The following is a 13,264-nucleotide window of genomic DNA, read 5'->3' as shown; positions in this document are numbered from 1 at the left end:
TGGGTGACTTCTGATTGCTAGCTCAGCCCACAGTGATGTCTTCCCCAAAAGACTATGTACCTGTTACCTTTTGTATCCCAAACTGATTCTTCACTAACTTTACCTTTACTCTCATTATACTCTGTCTAGTACCTAAGCTAGACAACACAGCCTCATGTTCAGTTTCTCTTCTTCTTCACTTTGTGGTTAAATCTTGCCCATTAAGTGCTTCTCAAAGATATCCTTTCCCTTCTACTCTATTAACTTTAGTATCTCAGATTACACCACTGTAATAAGTTCCTAACTGACATCCTAGCCTATGATCTGTATTTTCTCCAGTCTTTCCTCCAGTTTTCCATTCTCTAACTTACGTTTATAAAATGCACATCTGATAATATCACTTCCTGTTGAAAGTCATTAATAGCACCCAACTGCCTCCAAGGTTGACCATAAACTTCTTAGCATGGTGGTCAATGCATTCCACAATTGAGCCCCAACCTGTTCTTTGGATATCATCTGCCATCATACTTCCTTATTAATCTGATACACTGTAGCCACACTGAGCTACTTGTTATTCCTGAAATGGATCATATGCTCCCATGTCCCCAGGACACATGCCCTGCCTTCTTGGAAAAAATTCCTTTCCTTCTCCACCTGTTAAAATGTTTGATTTTCTTCAAGGCAAGCTCAAATGTCCTTTCCTGGTTACCCCAAACTAGAATTCATTGCTATTTACAACACTCTATGTTTATAGTTCTCCTCTGACCCTTATTTTGTTTTATGTTGAAGGGTGGTAAATATGCCTTTTCCATAATACACTGGAAAACTCTTGAACTTTAAAAGAACAAATTCACCTCTGAAGCTACGTACCACCTTAGCATAGTTGTCCTGTATTTTTAGTTTTCTAAGTGTATAGGTCTCATCTCCCCATAAAGACTGTAGACTTTTGGCAAAGTTACAGTATGAGCTAGCTTATATATTTGGGGCTTTAGTTGAATTTCAATTTGCTTCTACTAGTTAATATGCTCGTGTAGGGGACCAAGAGAAAGCTATTAAATCTGATTCCTACTTCCAGTGAGGGCTAAGAGAAGTAACATCTGCAAAGCACTGGATACACAGTACAAGCTCAATAGAGGTAACGACTGGTTAGCTTTATGGTTGAACTCCGTGGCACATCAGTTTATATGACTTAGACTTGGCCTGAGTGATCCAGTCTCAGGGACTTACTGTCTCCCACAATAAAACACATGTGCAGTTTAATTCTAGAATACTCTCCAAAAGAACATTCCTCTTCCTCTCTTTCCTATAGTACCTTCAGGTACCTTTATCATGTCTCCAGTTACTCTAGAGCAAATAACCTATTTAATAGTACCTTGTAAATGCTTTTCATTTTGAAGAGATTATTATTATTATTATATCTATTTGTCTGTAAACTAATTCTTTGTATCCCCTTGCTTTGGTCTTCCTGTGACATAGAAGAAACCTTACTCTTGTAGAGTACCTACCGTGCCTGAAGCATAGTAGAAAATGAATAAATATTTGTTGGCACATTGACTGGGGAATAAGTGAATGGCCTCCATGCTCCTGGTAGGCAAAAAAGTACAAACTATTTATTACATGAGTTGTCCAAACGAGTCATGCACAACTAGCCTGGGCTTCTAGGCAGCATAGCTGGTAATGCTTTTCTATCCTGAACCAGAAGGGTCTACTCCTCCCTAAAATAACAAGTACCAATAGATCCATTGAGATGACAGTGCCATGGTGGTGCAGCCAGAGTTTAAAAGAACATGAACATTACATGAGGCAGGGAATTAATCTGTCTGCTGGAGTGGAGGAGGAAGTTACACTGGGGAATTACTGACTGTTCATCTCTTTAGGACTGCTCCCTCCCTCATTACCTAATGAGGCTCTGCCAAGCAGGAGACCCATAAATTCCCACCGTCTGAAGAGCAGTGTGAAGTCAGGATTCTCACTGGAAAACTGGACCCTAAAGTCTAGCTGGGTCCATCTAGGCAGTGTGTGCTGGATGACAAGGAAAGCCTCCACAGTGACTCCTGAAACCCAAATCAGAGCCGATGGGGGCAAAGTTTGCAACTAAACTCCTTCATGTACAAGGCCCAGGAGTAAGGTGCTGTTGGATTTCCCCTTCAGACTGGAATGGCTAACAGGTCATTCTATTGCCCCCATCAGTGGAAAGTTTAAAACTGAGGTGACTGAAAAGTGTGTCTTTTGTAGATGGCTGCCACAGACTGACATAATGCCATGAGATTATAACATAATCACCTACCACATGTTCTTTTTTGGAAAAAACAATACCAAAACTCTATCTCCTTTTCCTTTCCTTCTCAAGATCCCTATATCACCATGTCCTATTTTCCAAACCTTTTTTTTTTCTTTTGGGGGCCAAGGTCATTGACTAATAAGACCCTGAGATCTTAATGGCAAAGTGAGTGGATTATTTTAATTCCCATTTGACCTCTTTTCCAAGTGACTTCCTCAGCAATGAGTAAGACTTCCCACCTCTGGGCTCTAAAAGTATTTAATGGATGTATCTCTCGCCACCAGTTTAGTGCAGATTATGTCTTCCTACTTATCCTTTCGTAAGAATATGTCTGATCTGCTCTTTGTGTCCCTGCCTCCATGCCCAACAATACTAGGTCTCTGAGGCATGTTTGTTGATTGGCTGGCATTTAAGAGTTTAACAGCTAATGTTATTTGGACACTTTTTAATTTAATTTTATTTTTTTACATCTTTATTGGAGTATAATTGCTCTAAAATGGTGTGTTAGTTTCTGCTTTATAACAAAGTGAATCAGTTATACATATACATATGTTCCCATATCTCTTCCCTCTTGCGTCTCCCTCCCTCCCACCCTCCCTATCCCACCCCTCCAGGCAGTCACAAAGCACCGAGCTGATCTCCCTGTGCTATGCGGCTGCTTCCCACTAGCTAACTACCTTACGTTTGGTAGTGTATATATGTCCATGCCTCTCTCTCGCTTTGTCACAGCTTACCCTTCTTAAAACACATGTCTTGGGACTAAGAGTCATTGCCTCTTAAAGACCCATGTTGAATTCAGAAGGAGCTCTGCTATAGTCCTCCTGTGATTTTCACATCCACGCTGGTGGGAGAGAGCCCCTCTCTGCAGTCTTACATAGTTACTCTGGGTGTCATTACCTAATTAAAGGCAGAAGAAAATGCTGAGATAATAAATTTAATCAGCTTTCCAGATGTTAAAAATTCTCAGACACCTCTGCCCTGACACATCTACATTCCAATCTGTTCAATTCAGCTGTCACAATTTCACCCCAATTTACCCCTTGCAAACACTTGAAATACTGCTTTTAATTAATTCTCCATACTCAGAACTTTGAGCGATGCCAAGTTAGTTAATTACCCAAGTTATGGCTTTAAGCATTTCCTGGATGTGAATTATAAAAAGTTTAGTGAATTCCAGCATCATATCTTCAAAGACTTTAGCCTCCTCCCTCCCCAGCACTGTTCTGAGGTGTGAGAGGTGAGTGTGCTGGGTACAAAATGACCAGATGGTACAGAACAGTATCTAGATGATGTTTTCACTCTCAACTAGCAGATAGTTGTTTAGAAACATTCTCATTAACCTTATTGAAAATATAGGAGGTTTCAAGGGAAAGTTGTAACCAGCTTTTGAGTAAGCTGGTTTGGAACTGTTATTGTAGAAATTCTCTTAGGACAAGTTTCTTATTGCTCTGTTCTAGATATTACAAATTTGAGATCAGATATAATGATGCCAAATTTGCCCTGTTGTAGTGGAAATTTGTCTTATAAGGAGTTTCTTATGAGGGAAGGAAGGAAAGAAATAACCTTTATTTATTTTCTTTCTCTATGTAGGCATTCTAATATATGCATTCTTAGGACAAGATCCCCATTGTTACAGGTGAAGAAACTAAAACTCAGAAAGGGAAACTAAGTCAGAGAGAAACCATGCCAGAGGAAGGATTTGAACTCAGGTTTGTCAGACTCTCGGGGGCCATGTTTTTTTCATTAGACCACACTGCCCCTGTGGTAATTTGATAAACAGGGTTTCACCATTAGGAAAGTCATTAATACAGTTCTTGTTATCCTTGAGATCATGAGGATCCATTTGTTGGTTAAACTGAGGCCTTCTTTGTTTGTTGCAATCATTATTACTTGTCCGCAAGAGATAGGTTTCTTGAGTTTCTTAAGTATGAGCACTTGTCTCGCCTCTCCTAGCAGAGGACAAGTCTCAGTCGATATTTCAACATAATAGACATGATGTCACAAAGACACAAGGCCTCAGGATAGCTAAGGAATAGTTTTATGTTCCAAGGTAACTTCAACTATGTTGCTCCATTCTCAGTTTTAATAGCTAGCTTCTGTTAGCAGACATTAATCCAAAACTGTTGAAAGCATAACATTCAGAATATTTCAGGCCTGGGAGAAAGTGTATAGACTAAAGTCCAATCTCCTGATGGAGAATCAATTAGCATAAACAAACTCTTTACTTAGGAGTGGGAAAACAGATTGTACCCCACACTGCCAAACTCCCTACTCCCACTCATAAGCCATCATTTTTATTTTCTAAAATTTTAATTTGTGCAGATTATTCTGGGATTCTTATTATCCCCCAAGCTCCGCTACCCTCCCCAAAATGGCATCTGGCAATGTTTGAGTGGGCAAGAATTGTTTGTCGATAGAGCTATAAAAAGTTGCTCTCTGCTTAGTACCTAAGCAGGAAATCTTGATATAGGAATCAGGAGGGAAAAAGAGCAAATGTTTATACTAAAGAGAATTTATTGTATTAGGTGAACGATGTACTTTTACAGTGGACTAAGCTCCGGGATATGGAAATAGCTGAAATATTTGTCATTTTTTCTGTTTTTTACTTGCTATTGTTGAGTATAATTTTGGCTATAGTCATTTTTGAGTAAAGTGATGGCTCCTAGCTAGGCAGAATTAGGCCTCCATAGACACAGAGAGAAATGTCCCAGAGGAATTATGGAAGGTTCACTGGTCTTGGAGTCAAAAAATCCCAGACTGGAGTCCTACTTCTGGAGACAACAGACTAACTTGGGTTAGTTACCAGACTTTTAAAAACCTTTATTATTGTATCCACAGAATGGGTATATTAGAAATGTCAGTCCTATTGTCTGCCATGCCCATCTGGTCCTGTTTGAACCAAGTAACCTCATTGCCTACATTCAGAGCAAACTGGACTAGGGTAGACACTGACAGAGGGTGGTTTAGCAAACCTTGAGGGGATTTGTCATGAAAAGATGAGCTGGGATTTGAAAGAGGAAACATAGAATAGAGCCCTGAGGTAGAATCAGGGCCAAGAGAAGTCATGGTGAGCAGAAGTTAGGAGCACTTCAATCAAGCAACATTGAGATGGAGAAAAAATTTATAGATTCAAGGATAAGACTCAGCCAGTTATTATGCTAGCACAGTCATTAAGACCCCAGGTTTTGGGGTGAAATAGATGTGGATTCTTGTCAGTTGTGTGATCTTCAGCAATTTATTTAACTTCTCTAAGGCTCTGGTTTCTTGTCAGTGAAATGAAGATAATAGTAGTATTTTCACCATAGTGTTGTTGTGAGGATTACATAAATTAACATGTAGAAAACCCTTAAAACAGTGCTTGGCACTTCACTAAATCCTATGTCAGTGTTTGTGGTCACAATTTTATTGAATGGGAAGCACTATACCAAGTGCTTTATGTGATGTATATCATGAACACTTCAACAACTTTATGAGGTAGGTTCTATTAATATCTCCACTTTACAGATGAGGAAGCTAAGGCACAGAGAGCTTAATTAATATCTTCACTGTCACACAGCTAGTAAGTAGCATAGCTGGCATTTAAACCTGGGCTTTGGGGCTTGTTGACTACTGCCTCTCCATGATTGACGTGTCCCAAGAGGAGAGCAGAGCAGAGCAGCAGAGAGTGGCTGAGTCCTAGAGGTAGCTGACACCTGGTATAAGAGAAGAATAAAATAAGCCTGTGGAGATTTATGGTTGCCCTGGGTCCAATTATAGGTCCTAGGAAGCCTGACTGTGCCTGTTCCTGTTCTTGGGATCCCACAGAATCCTTGTGTGTCCTTCCAGGAAGTAGCCCCTTTCATAAGAGGGCTCCAGTGACCCTCTGTTCCAAGCATAACAACAAAAAAGAGGAGTTGATGAGACTGAGCCAAGGGGTATAAACTCTTGCTCCGTCTTTTTCTCTAGGATGTATGAAAGGTTTTTGTTCCATGGAAATAAAGATGAGTTTGTTTCGGTCACCACCATCCACCTAACATTTAGCATAGCACATAGTAAGAGCTCCTGAAATACTCATTAAATAAATGAGTGAAAAACTGTGAAACACTGAAGAAATATAAAGTATCATTACTTTCTTCTAGTAATTGATATCGGTATTCTTGTTCTTTCAAAGACTAATTCTTCATGTACCAGTCTATACAGTTATAGAAAAGGACCTTCTGCTAGAAAACCAAAAATTTGTATTATAGTCACAAAACTAAGTGGTTCAGATTGCTTTTACTTGAAAGACTGAGAGAGCAAAAAAGACATTTAAGGTCATTATTCTATATTTGACATGTCAATAATTTATCAGGCACAATTCCTAACTATAAAAGGCCTATTATAGCTTCATTTAATGTGAAATACTGTGTTATTAACTTGCTATATTAAGTGTATTTCATTCTAACCATCATAATTTCAAAGAGATCCCAGTCTCTTTCCATCTCTGCTGGTAGTTAAAATAAGATTTGGCTTCTGCCATTACAGCAAATCATATTCTAGTGAGTATTGACCTTCTTGAGGGTCACATGTCTATACACTCTAAACTATAATCGGTTAATGATATCATTTCACAAATCTCCAGAAATAGATGCTTTTCATCCTGATCAGTGTTGCATTCTCTTCAAGCAATGCTGAAGAGCAATTCTCTTCAAGCAATGTTGCATTCTCTTCAAGCAATGCCCCTCTTTTCCTTGCTGAAAATTCACTGCAAGACCAGTGGTTGATGAATCTGAACACTTCTCCGGCTTCTCCTTGATCCTACGGCATTAAATGCTTAAAATTTAATGCTGGAGCTTATAGTGCCGTGAGCTCCAGAGATAGAAGTAAATGAAAACTCAACCTTTCAGGCTGTATTGCTGTGCAGGCTTTTGTGTTTGTTTCTCCCTCCCCACCCCCAGGGTGGCTGAAACGGTTTGCTATCAGAATGCTCTCCTGTCAGAGGAACTTGGTTATCGATGTGATGCCGTGATTAGAAAACGTTACTATTAAAGAATTACAGTAACCAGGACTCTTTCTGAACAGGTCCATTTGCTCCTGCAGAATTTTGTCAACACAGCAGGAGCCTAGGGATTCCTGTCACTTGTGGTAGCACTTGAGAGTCTATGTTTGCTTTTTCTTGGGGAAATTTCAGAAGATGAGAAAGCTCTGCTGCTCTGAGAGTTTCTGAGCCTCTGTAACCTTGGAGAATGGAACTATAAAGAGGAGATGGGGAGGGAGTGTTGGGTGGAGGTGGGGGGCTAGATAGCATCTGATAAACTGATGTGGCTGTGAAGGATTACCATCATATTTTTTTGGTTTGTCTTTATCTTGATAAAAACTTAGAAACATAAATTTATGTTTATAATTTCTAGAGTTGGTTTATTATCCTAACGTATTTAGACACTTGTAACTTCTTAGTAGGGGCTGGAACTTTGGGGAGAGGCTTATGCTGAGAGGGAGAACACTGTGCCTGCTATGGCCCCAGGCCCCCGGACCCCCTTTCTGTACACCCTGCTGCACTGCTATGGAGCACACAGTGGTCATGCCTGAAGATTTTTCTTCTCTTAACTTTAGGAATCCCACTCGTTTTGCAGACCAGGCTCGGTCCTAGTATTCCCTTGATATGCTGTTTCCTATAAGAGCCCCAGATTCCAAAAATCATGCAGTTTACCCTGCCCTGAACACCACACAGGTCTGTGAGACACACCTGCACAAGGCCCGGTGTGTTCCTCCCAACTGCCCAGCCCCCTCTGTCAGGTCGGGGGTTGGACACCTCTCGGCCAGCATATCCCAGAGCACAGTGATGGGAAATGGCGCCCCACAGCCATACTGAAAAAAATATGGCAAAGTGTGTGTGGCCATCAACTCAAAACTCTTTCAGGGATTCTCTCATCCCCAGCCATATGCTTAGTACCACAGGTACGCTTTACTTCCTGTATCACTTTGGGAATATTTTTGGCAGTCTCCATCATGCTCATATTTTCTCCACTGACAAGGGCTTTTCATCGATAGCCTTGTTTCTGTGCAGGGAGGCACAGAGAACAAGCCTCAGTTATCAGCTGAGAGATGTTAATCATGCTGGTGACAGACCTGCCTTAATGGGCCTTTAGTGGTATCTCTGCCCCCATCTCAGAGAATCTAAACAAAGCAGCCATTTACAATTTTGCTTTCATTTTCACCTTGACCAAAAAATGATCATTATTCCAATGGGTTGGGTAGTGATGTGTTAGGGGCCAAATGGGAGTAAATTTTGAGGAGCATTCGCTGTCATTATTTGCTTTGCCACCGTCTTGACTCTACAAACATGGAATGTGCATCAGATTGGAGCAATTCTACTGTAGCTGAGACCTGGGTGTGCAGGTGCAGAACCCTTCTGATAACGACCCCTGCCTTGTTGGAAGAGTGTGCTATTCCATTAGAGGTTTTATGAATGTGCGTAGCATTTGAATCTTCCTAAATTAATGTAACTGATTTCCCTCATCATTCACTGCAGAGTAGTTTTAATGGCTATACTCCATGAAGTACATACTGACAGTGAAACTGCCTTTATAAGGTGTTCTATGACCTTCAATGCCATTATTCCTTAGCCAAATATATTTTTATGTTGGATATTAACAGTTGGTTAGACTCTTTATACCCATTATATCCATAAATCAGTGCATGTACAATAATTGAGAAAGATGAATTTGTTAAAACTTATGTCTATTCTTCCACATAATAATCTTAAGAACTGGCCAGGTGCTTATTAATTACTCAGTAATGTTGAACTTCTCTACAATTACTGGACAACTCTAAATCTAGCTTATCCTTGGGATTTACAAGAGAGGGATTTAGATAGTTTGTACGGCCAGTTCAGTTACTCAGCACGCATCTACTGATGGTCCGCTGTTGGCCAAATTCTTCCCCCACACCTCAGGCTGGGGTGTCTGACCAGCAGGAGGAGGATACAGTCTAGCTCTTGAAGGGCTTGCAGACTCATAGATGAATGAAAGGTGTGTACTCTTCATCTGAAATCGGCAATGGGAATCCAGGAGAATATCAACCTCCTCCCGTTTCACCTCCAGCCCAGAGGCAAAAAAGCCCTCATGGAAAAAGGCAGAGAGGGAAGCCCTGTTAGGGGCAAACCAGATTCAGTTAAGGGGAAGAAAGTAAATAAAAAAGAACTGGATAGAGATACATTTGGAGGTAAGAGGCGCTTTTAGAAAACTAATAAAATCAATAGGAAAAGAAAAACAAATAATATCTCCCCTTCCTCCCAAGTGAACTGGGAGGAAGGGAACATCCATTGAGTTGTTTTTCTGTGTACCATACACCGTGCAAGTTATTTCATACATGTTGTTCCAATTATTTCTCAAAACAGCCCTCTAAGTAGATGTTATGTCCATTTTATAGGTGAGGGACTGAGGTTAGAAATATTAAATATCTACCAAAATTCACATTCTGGCGCACAGTGAAGGTGATGTTCAAATACAGGTGGTCTAACTTCGAATACATTTTCTTTCACTTGACAGATGCCAACACCGCAACCGAAAATTCACAAACATGTTTATTCATTTATTCAGCAAGATACTAAGACCCCATTATATGCCCAACAGTCAAAATTACTTCTTTCTCACTCCTTTCTTTTTGGCTTTAATGCTACTCTTTCTTCTTGCCTTCTGCTTCTTACCCTTTTAAGTTCCTCTAAACTTGTTACTTGTGAAGAATTGATGACTTTGCATCCCTAGTCTGCTGTTTGGGAAATTAAATCATTTTGTTACATTGAACTTCTGATTTGTCTCCTGTAAAGTGGAGGATAGTAAGAATCCCTACCCCCACGATGTTGGGTAGTTTAAGAGAGGTAATACTTGTGAGAGCACCTGTTGGGCAGCTGCTAGGTGCTTAGCAGATACATGCTCATTAATGTGTTCACCAAAGATTCTCTCTCTGCAGTGGAAGGTGATACAGACACTTGTCTCTTTGGAGAAAAATAACCCTGCTGATGGTGATGATGGTGAATAATGATGGAGAAAATACTTACAGACATAGGCCATCAGCTAGCTGGCTCCCTAAATATGTGTTTCGTGTGGTATACTCAGTGTTAAAAAACAAATTGTTGTCAACATTAAAAATCAGAAAAATTTACACAAAAAACCCAACTTCCTGATTTCTCTTGAAAAATGGGAATAGCTGTCAATAGTAGTTTGGCGTTTCCACATTAACTGGAGCCAAGCAGTCATGCCGCCTAGTCAAAGTGACCGTATGTCCTGGTTTGCCTGGGACAGCCTGGTTGATGCCTATTTCTTTAGCATAATTAATGATAACAGTCCACTCTCTTTAGTTTGGACAATATTTTATATATTCCCCTCACCTCCAGTGTGCCATAGGGTCTTTAGCCCCTCACCCAGGCTGCCTCTCACTTTCATCTGCCTGCCCTGTAAGCATTTGAATTTGTGACTTCTTTTTAAGGACATTTTCTTCCTTTTGACTTTGTTTCAATAACACTCTGCTTTCCAAAGGATGCCTCAGTTTGGAGGTCAGAAAGGTTTAGCTTCTCCACCTTCAGAAACTGTGTTTACCAATCATTCTTGAATACGTGGAAAGGGTAATGTCCTTTGAAGTGGCACCTGCACTATGGAGAGCTTCCACCAGCCATGGTGATTCACCCGAAATTTTGGTCAGACCCAGACTGTCCAACAAGACAATTCATTTAGCTCTGCAAGGAAAAAAAAAATCTAGAGTTGTCCCCAGAGGCAAATTCTTTGAAACATTTAAACAGTGAAAATAAATATTACTTATGTAGAGCCATTTTCCTTTGATATAGAAACTTCTCCTTCAACATGTCACTTGAGGTGGGCAGGAAAGTGTTTTCACTTCTAGTTTTATAGATGAGGAAACTGACTGAGAGGTAAATTGACATATCCTAAAGTCACATATTAGCTCATAGGCTATAGAAGTGGGTGGCCCTCAGCTCTTCTGCACCCCCTTTCCCAACATGCATGCATGCATGCACGCTTTTTTCTGTTATCTAAGGTAGTTTTTCCAATCAAGAGGCTCCCCTCACACACACCCCATATACCTTATGACTTTTTCCTAACTACATATCAATTGATCACTGGAAATTGTGTATATGAACTTGTCATGGGCTTTCATCGCCTTTGATATGTTGAGAGATAGAGGGGTTCAGTAAATATTTATTGTCGGCATACCATGGGCTAGATATGGTCCCTGACTTCATGATGCTTACAGTCTGGTGAGGAGGGGGAACAGATATTAGTCAAATAATCACAAAGTGTATAATTAGAAGCTGTAATTGATGCACCATACAGACAGTCTCTGCCCTTAGGAGTTTATATTCCAGTGAAGGGAAAGTACTGAGAGGTATGAGAGGGCATAAGGGAGGGGATAAGGATTAGGGGGTAGGAAGGACAAATCTACTATGAAGAGCCAGAGAAAGCCTTTCTTAGGAAGTGAAATTTGACTTGAGGTCTAAAATGGGGCTGGGTTTGGATAGGCGAGTTCTAGGCAGAGGAAAGAGGTTGTGCAAAGGCCCTGAGGCAGGAGGAAGTTTGGCTTATTGGGAGAAGTTAGAGAATACTAGTGGGTTACAGTGCAAAAACAATGAAGGATGTGGTACAACCTGAAGCTGCCAGGTCACTTAGGACTTTGGGGCCATGTTGAGGACCTTGGACAGTATTCTGAAAGCAATGGCGAGTTAATAATAGTTTTAAGCAAGTGAGCAATAAGATTGGATTTGAATTTTGAAAACATCAGGTTTGCTGAGTTTTAAAAGTAGAATAGATTGATGGAGGAGGGCCAATAGTGAATGTGGACAGGTTTTAATGCTGGTGGTGCTGGTGGCTGGGACTAAGGGGTGGGGGAGTGTAATTGGAGAGCAGACTTGGTATTGGATTAGAGACAAAGAGTGAGAGTGAGACTGTCAGGATTACTCCTAGGTTTTTGTCTTGGATGGAGGGGGAGGAGTTGTTGGGAAGAGGAGATTAACACGAAGGAGTTAATGCCAGTGGTTTGACGTTTACTCATCAACAGAAACACCAGTGTCCTCTGATCTCTTGGTGGGGAGATATTATTGCCAATTTGTAGCCATTCAGTCAATAAACATTGTCTGGCACCTACTGGAGTTTTTACTATCAGTTTTGTCAGCAAATATGGATATTTCATATTACACAGCCTTCTTCAATGTGAATATCTTGGGTTTCACTGGCAAAAGTCATGGGACGAGGATCTACTTAGTAGAAGAATTTTAATCTAATCCTGAATAATCCTGTCATCTCCAAGCTGTCTTCCTTATATTACCCTCAACTCACACTTTATGTGCAGCTCCCTTAAACCACTGTGCATAAATCGATTGTAGTTTTTTTCATATAAAATTGTAATTTTTTTCTGTTTCCACCACAACTTTGGTAACTTCTTGAGGGCAGGGACCACATCATAGTCACATTTGCTTTTTAGGTGTCCAGAATATGCCTGGCACATGGGATTTATGCAGCAAATGATTATTTATATCATAGACAAGTTTTAAATTTGTCATTCATTAATCTCATTTTTGTCCCCACTAACAATGTATTGTAATGACTGTAGAAACATTTCCTAGAAAGTTGTGAGAAGGGAGTTTGAGACCTAAACTGAAGCTTCTCAGGCAGTAGTTCATTAAAGTATAAAGAAAAGCTGTTTTAGTCCCTTGCATTCTGAAATGCATGCTTAGAACCATTGGCTGCCTGATTTGGGAGCAGAGATGGAGCTAAATTTTGCTGTAATGCTACTGTAACAATGTTTGGTAACTGATTTGGGGAGGGGAATAAATTGGGTCCTGGTCTTATCTCAGCTCCTACCATTCTTTAGTGAAGCTGGTAGACAGCCTTTCTGTCATCATTTTACAGACTTCTTTTATAATTACCTGGGCAGGGACATTCATGCATCACAGATCATTGTTTGGTACCAGTACGTCAATTAATTTTAAATAGTAAATATTCTTGGTTAGTTTTTTTTTTTTTAATACTTTGTTAC

The sequence above is a fragment of the Orcinus orca genome, chromosome 5 (genome assembly GCF_937001465.1).
Source record: "Orcinus orca chromosome 5, mOrcOrc1.1, whole genome shotgun sequence".
Taxonomy (NCBI): Eukaryota; Metazoa; Chordata; class Mammalia; order Artiodactyla; family Delphinidae; genus Orcinus; species Orcinus orca.
Note: the sequence above shows the minus strand (reverse complement) of the source record.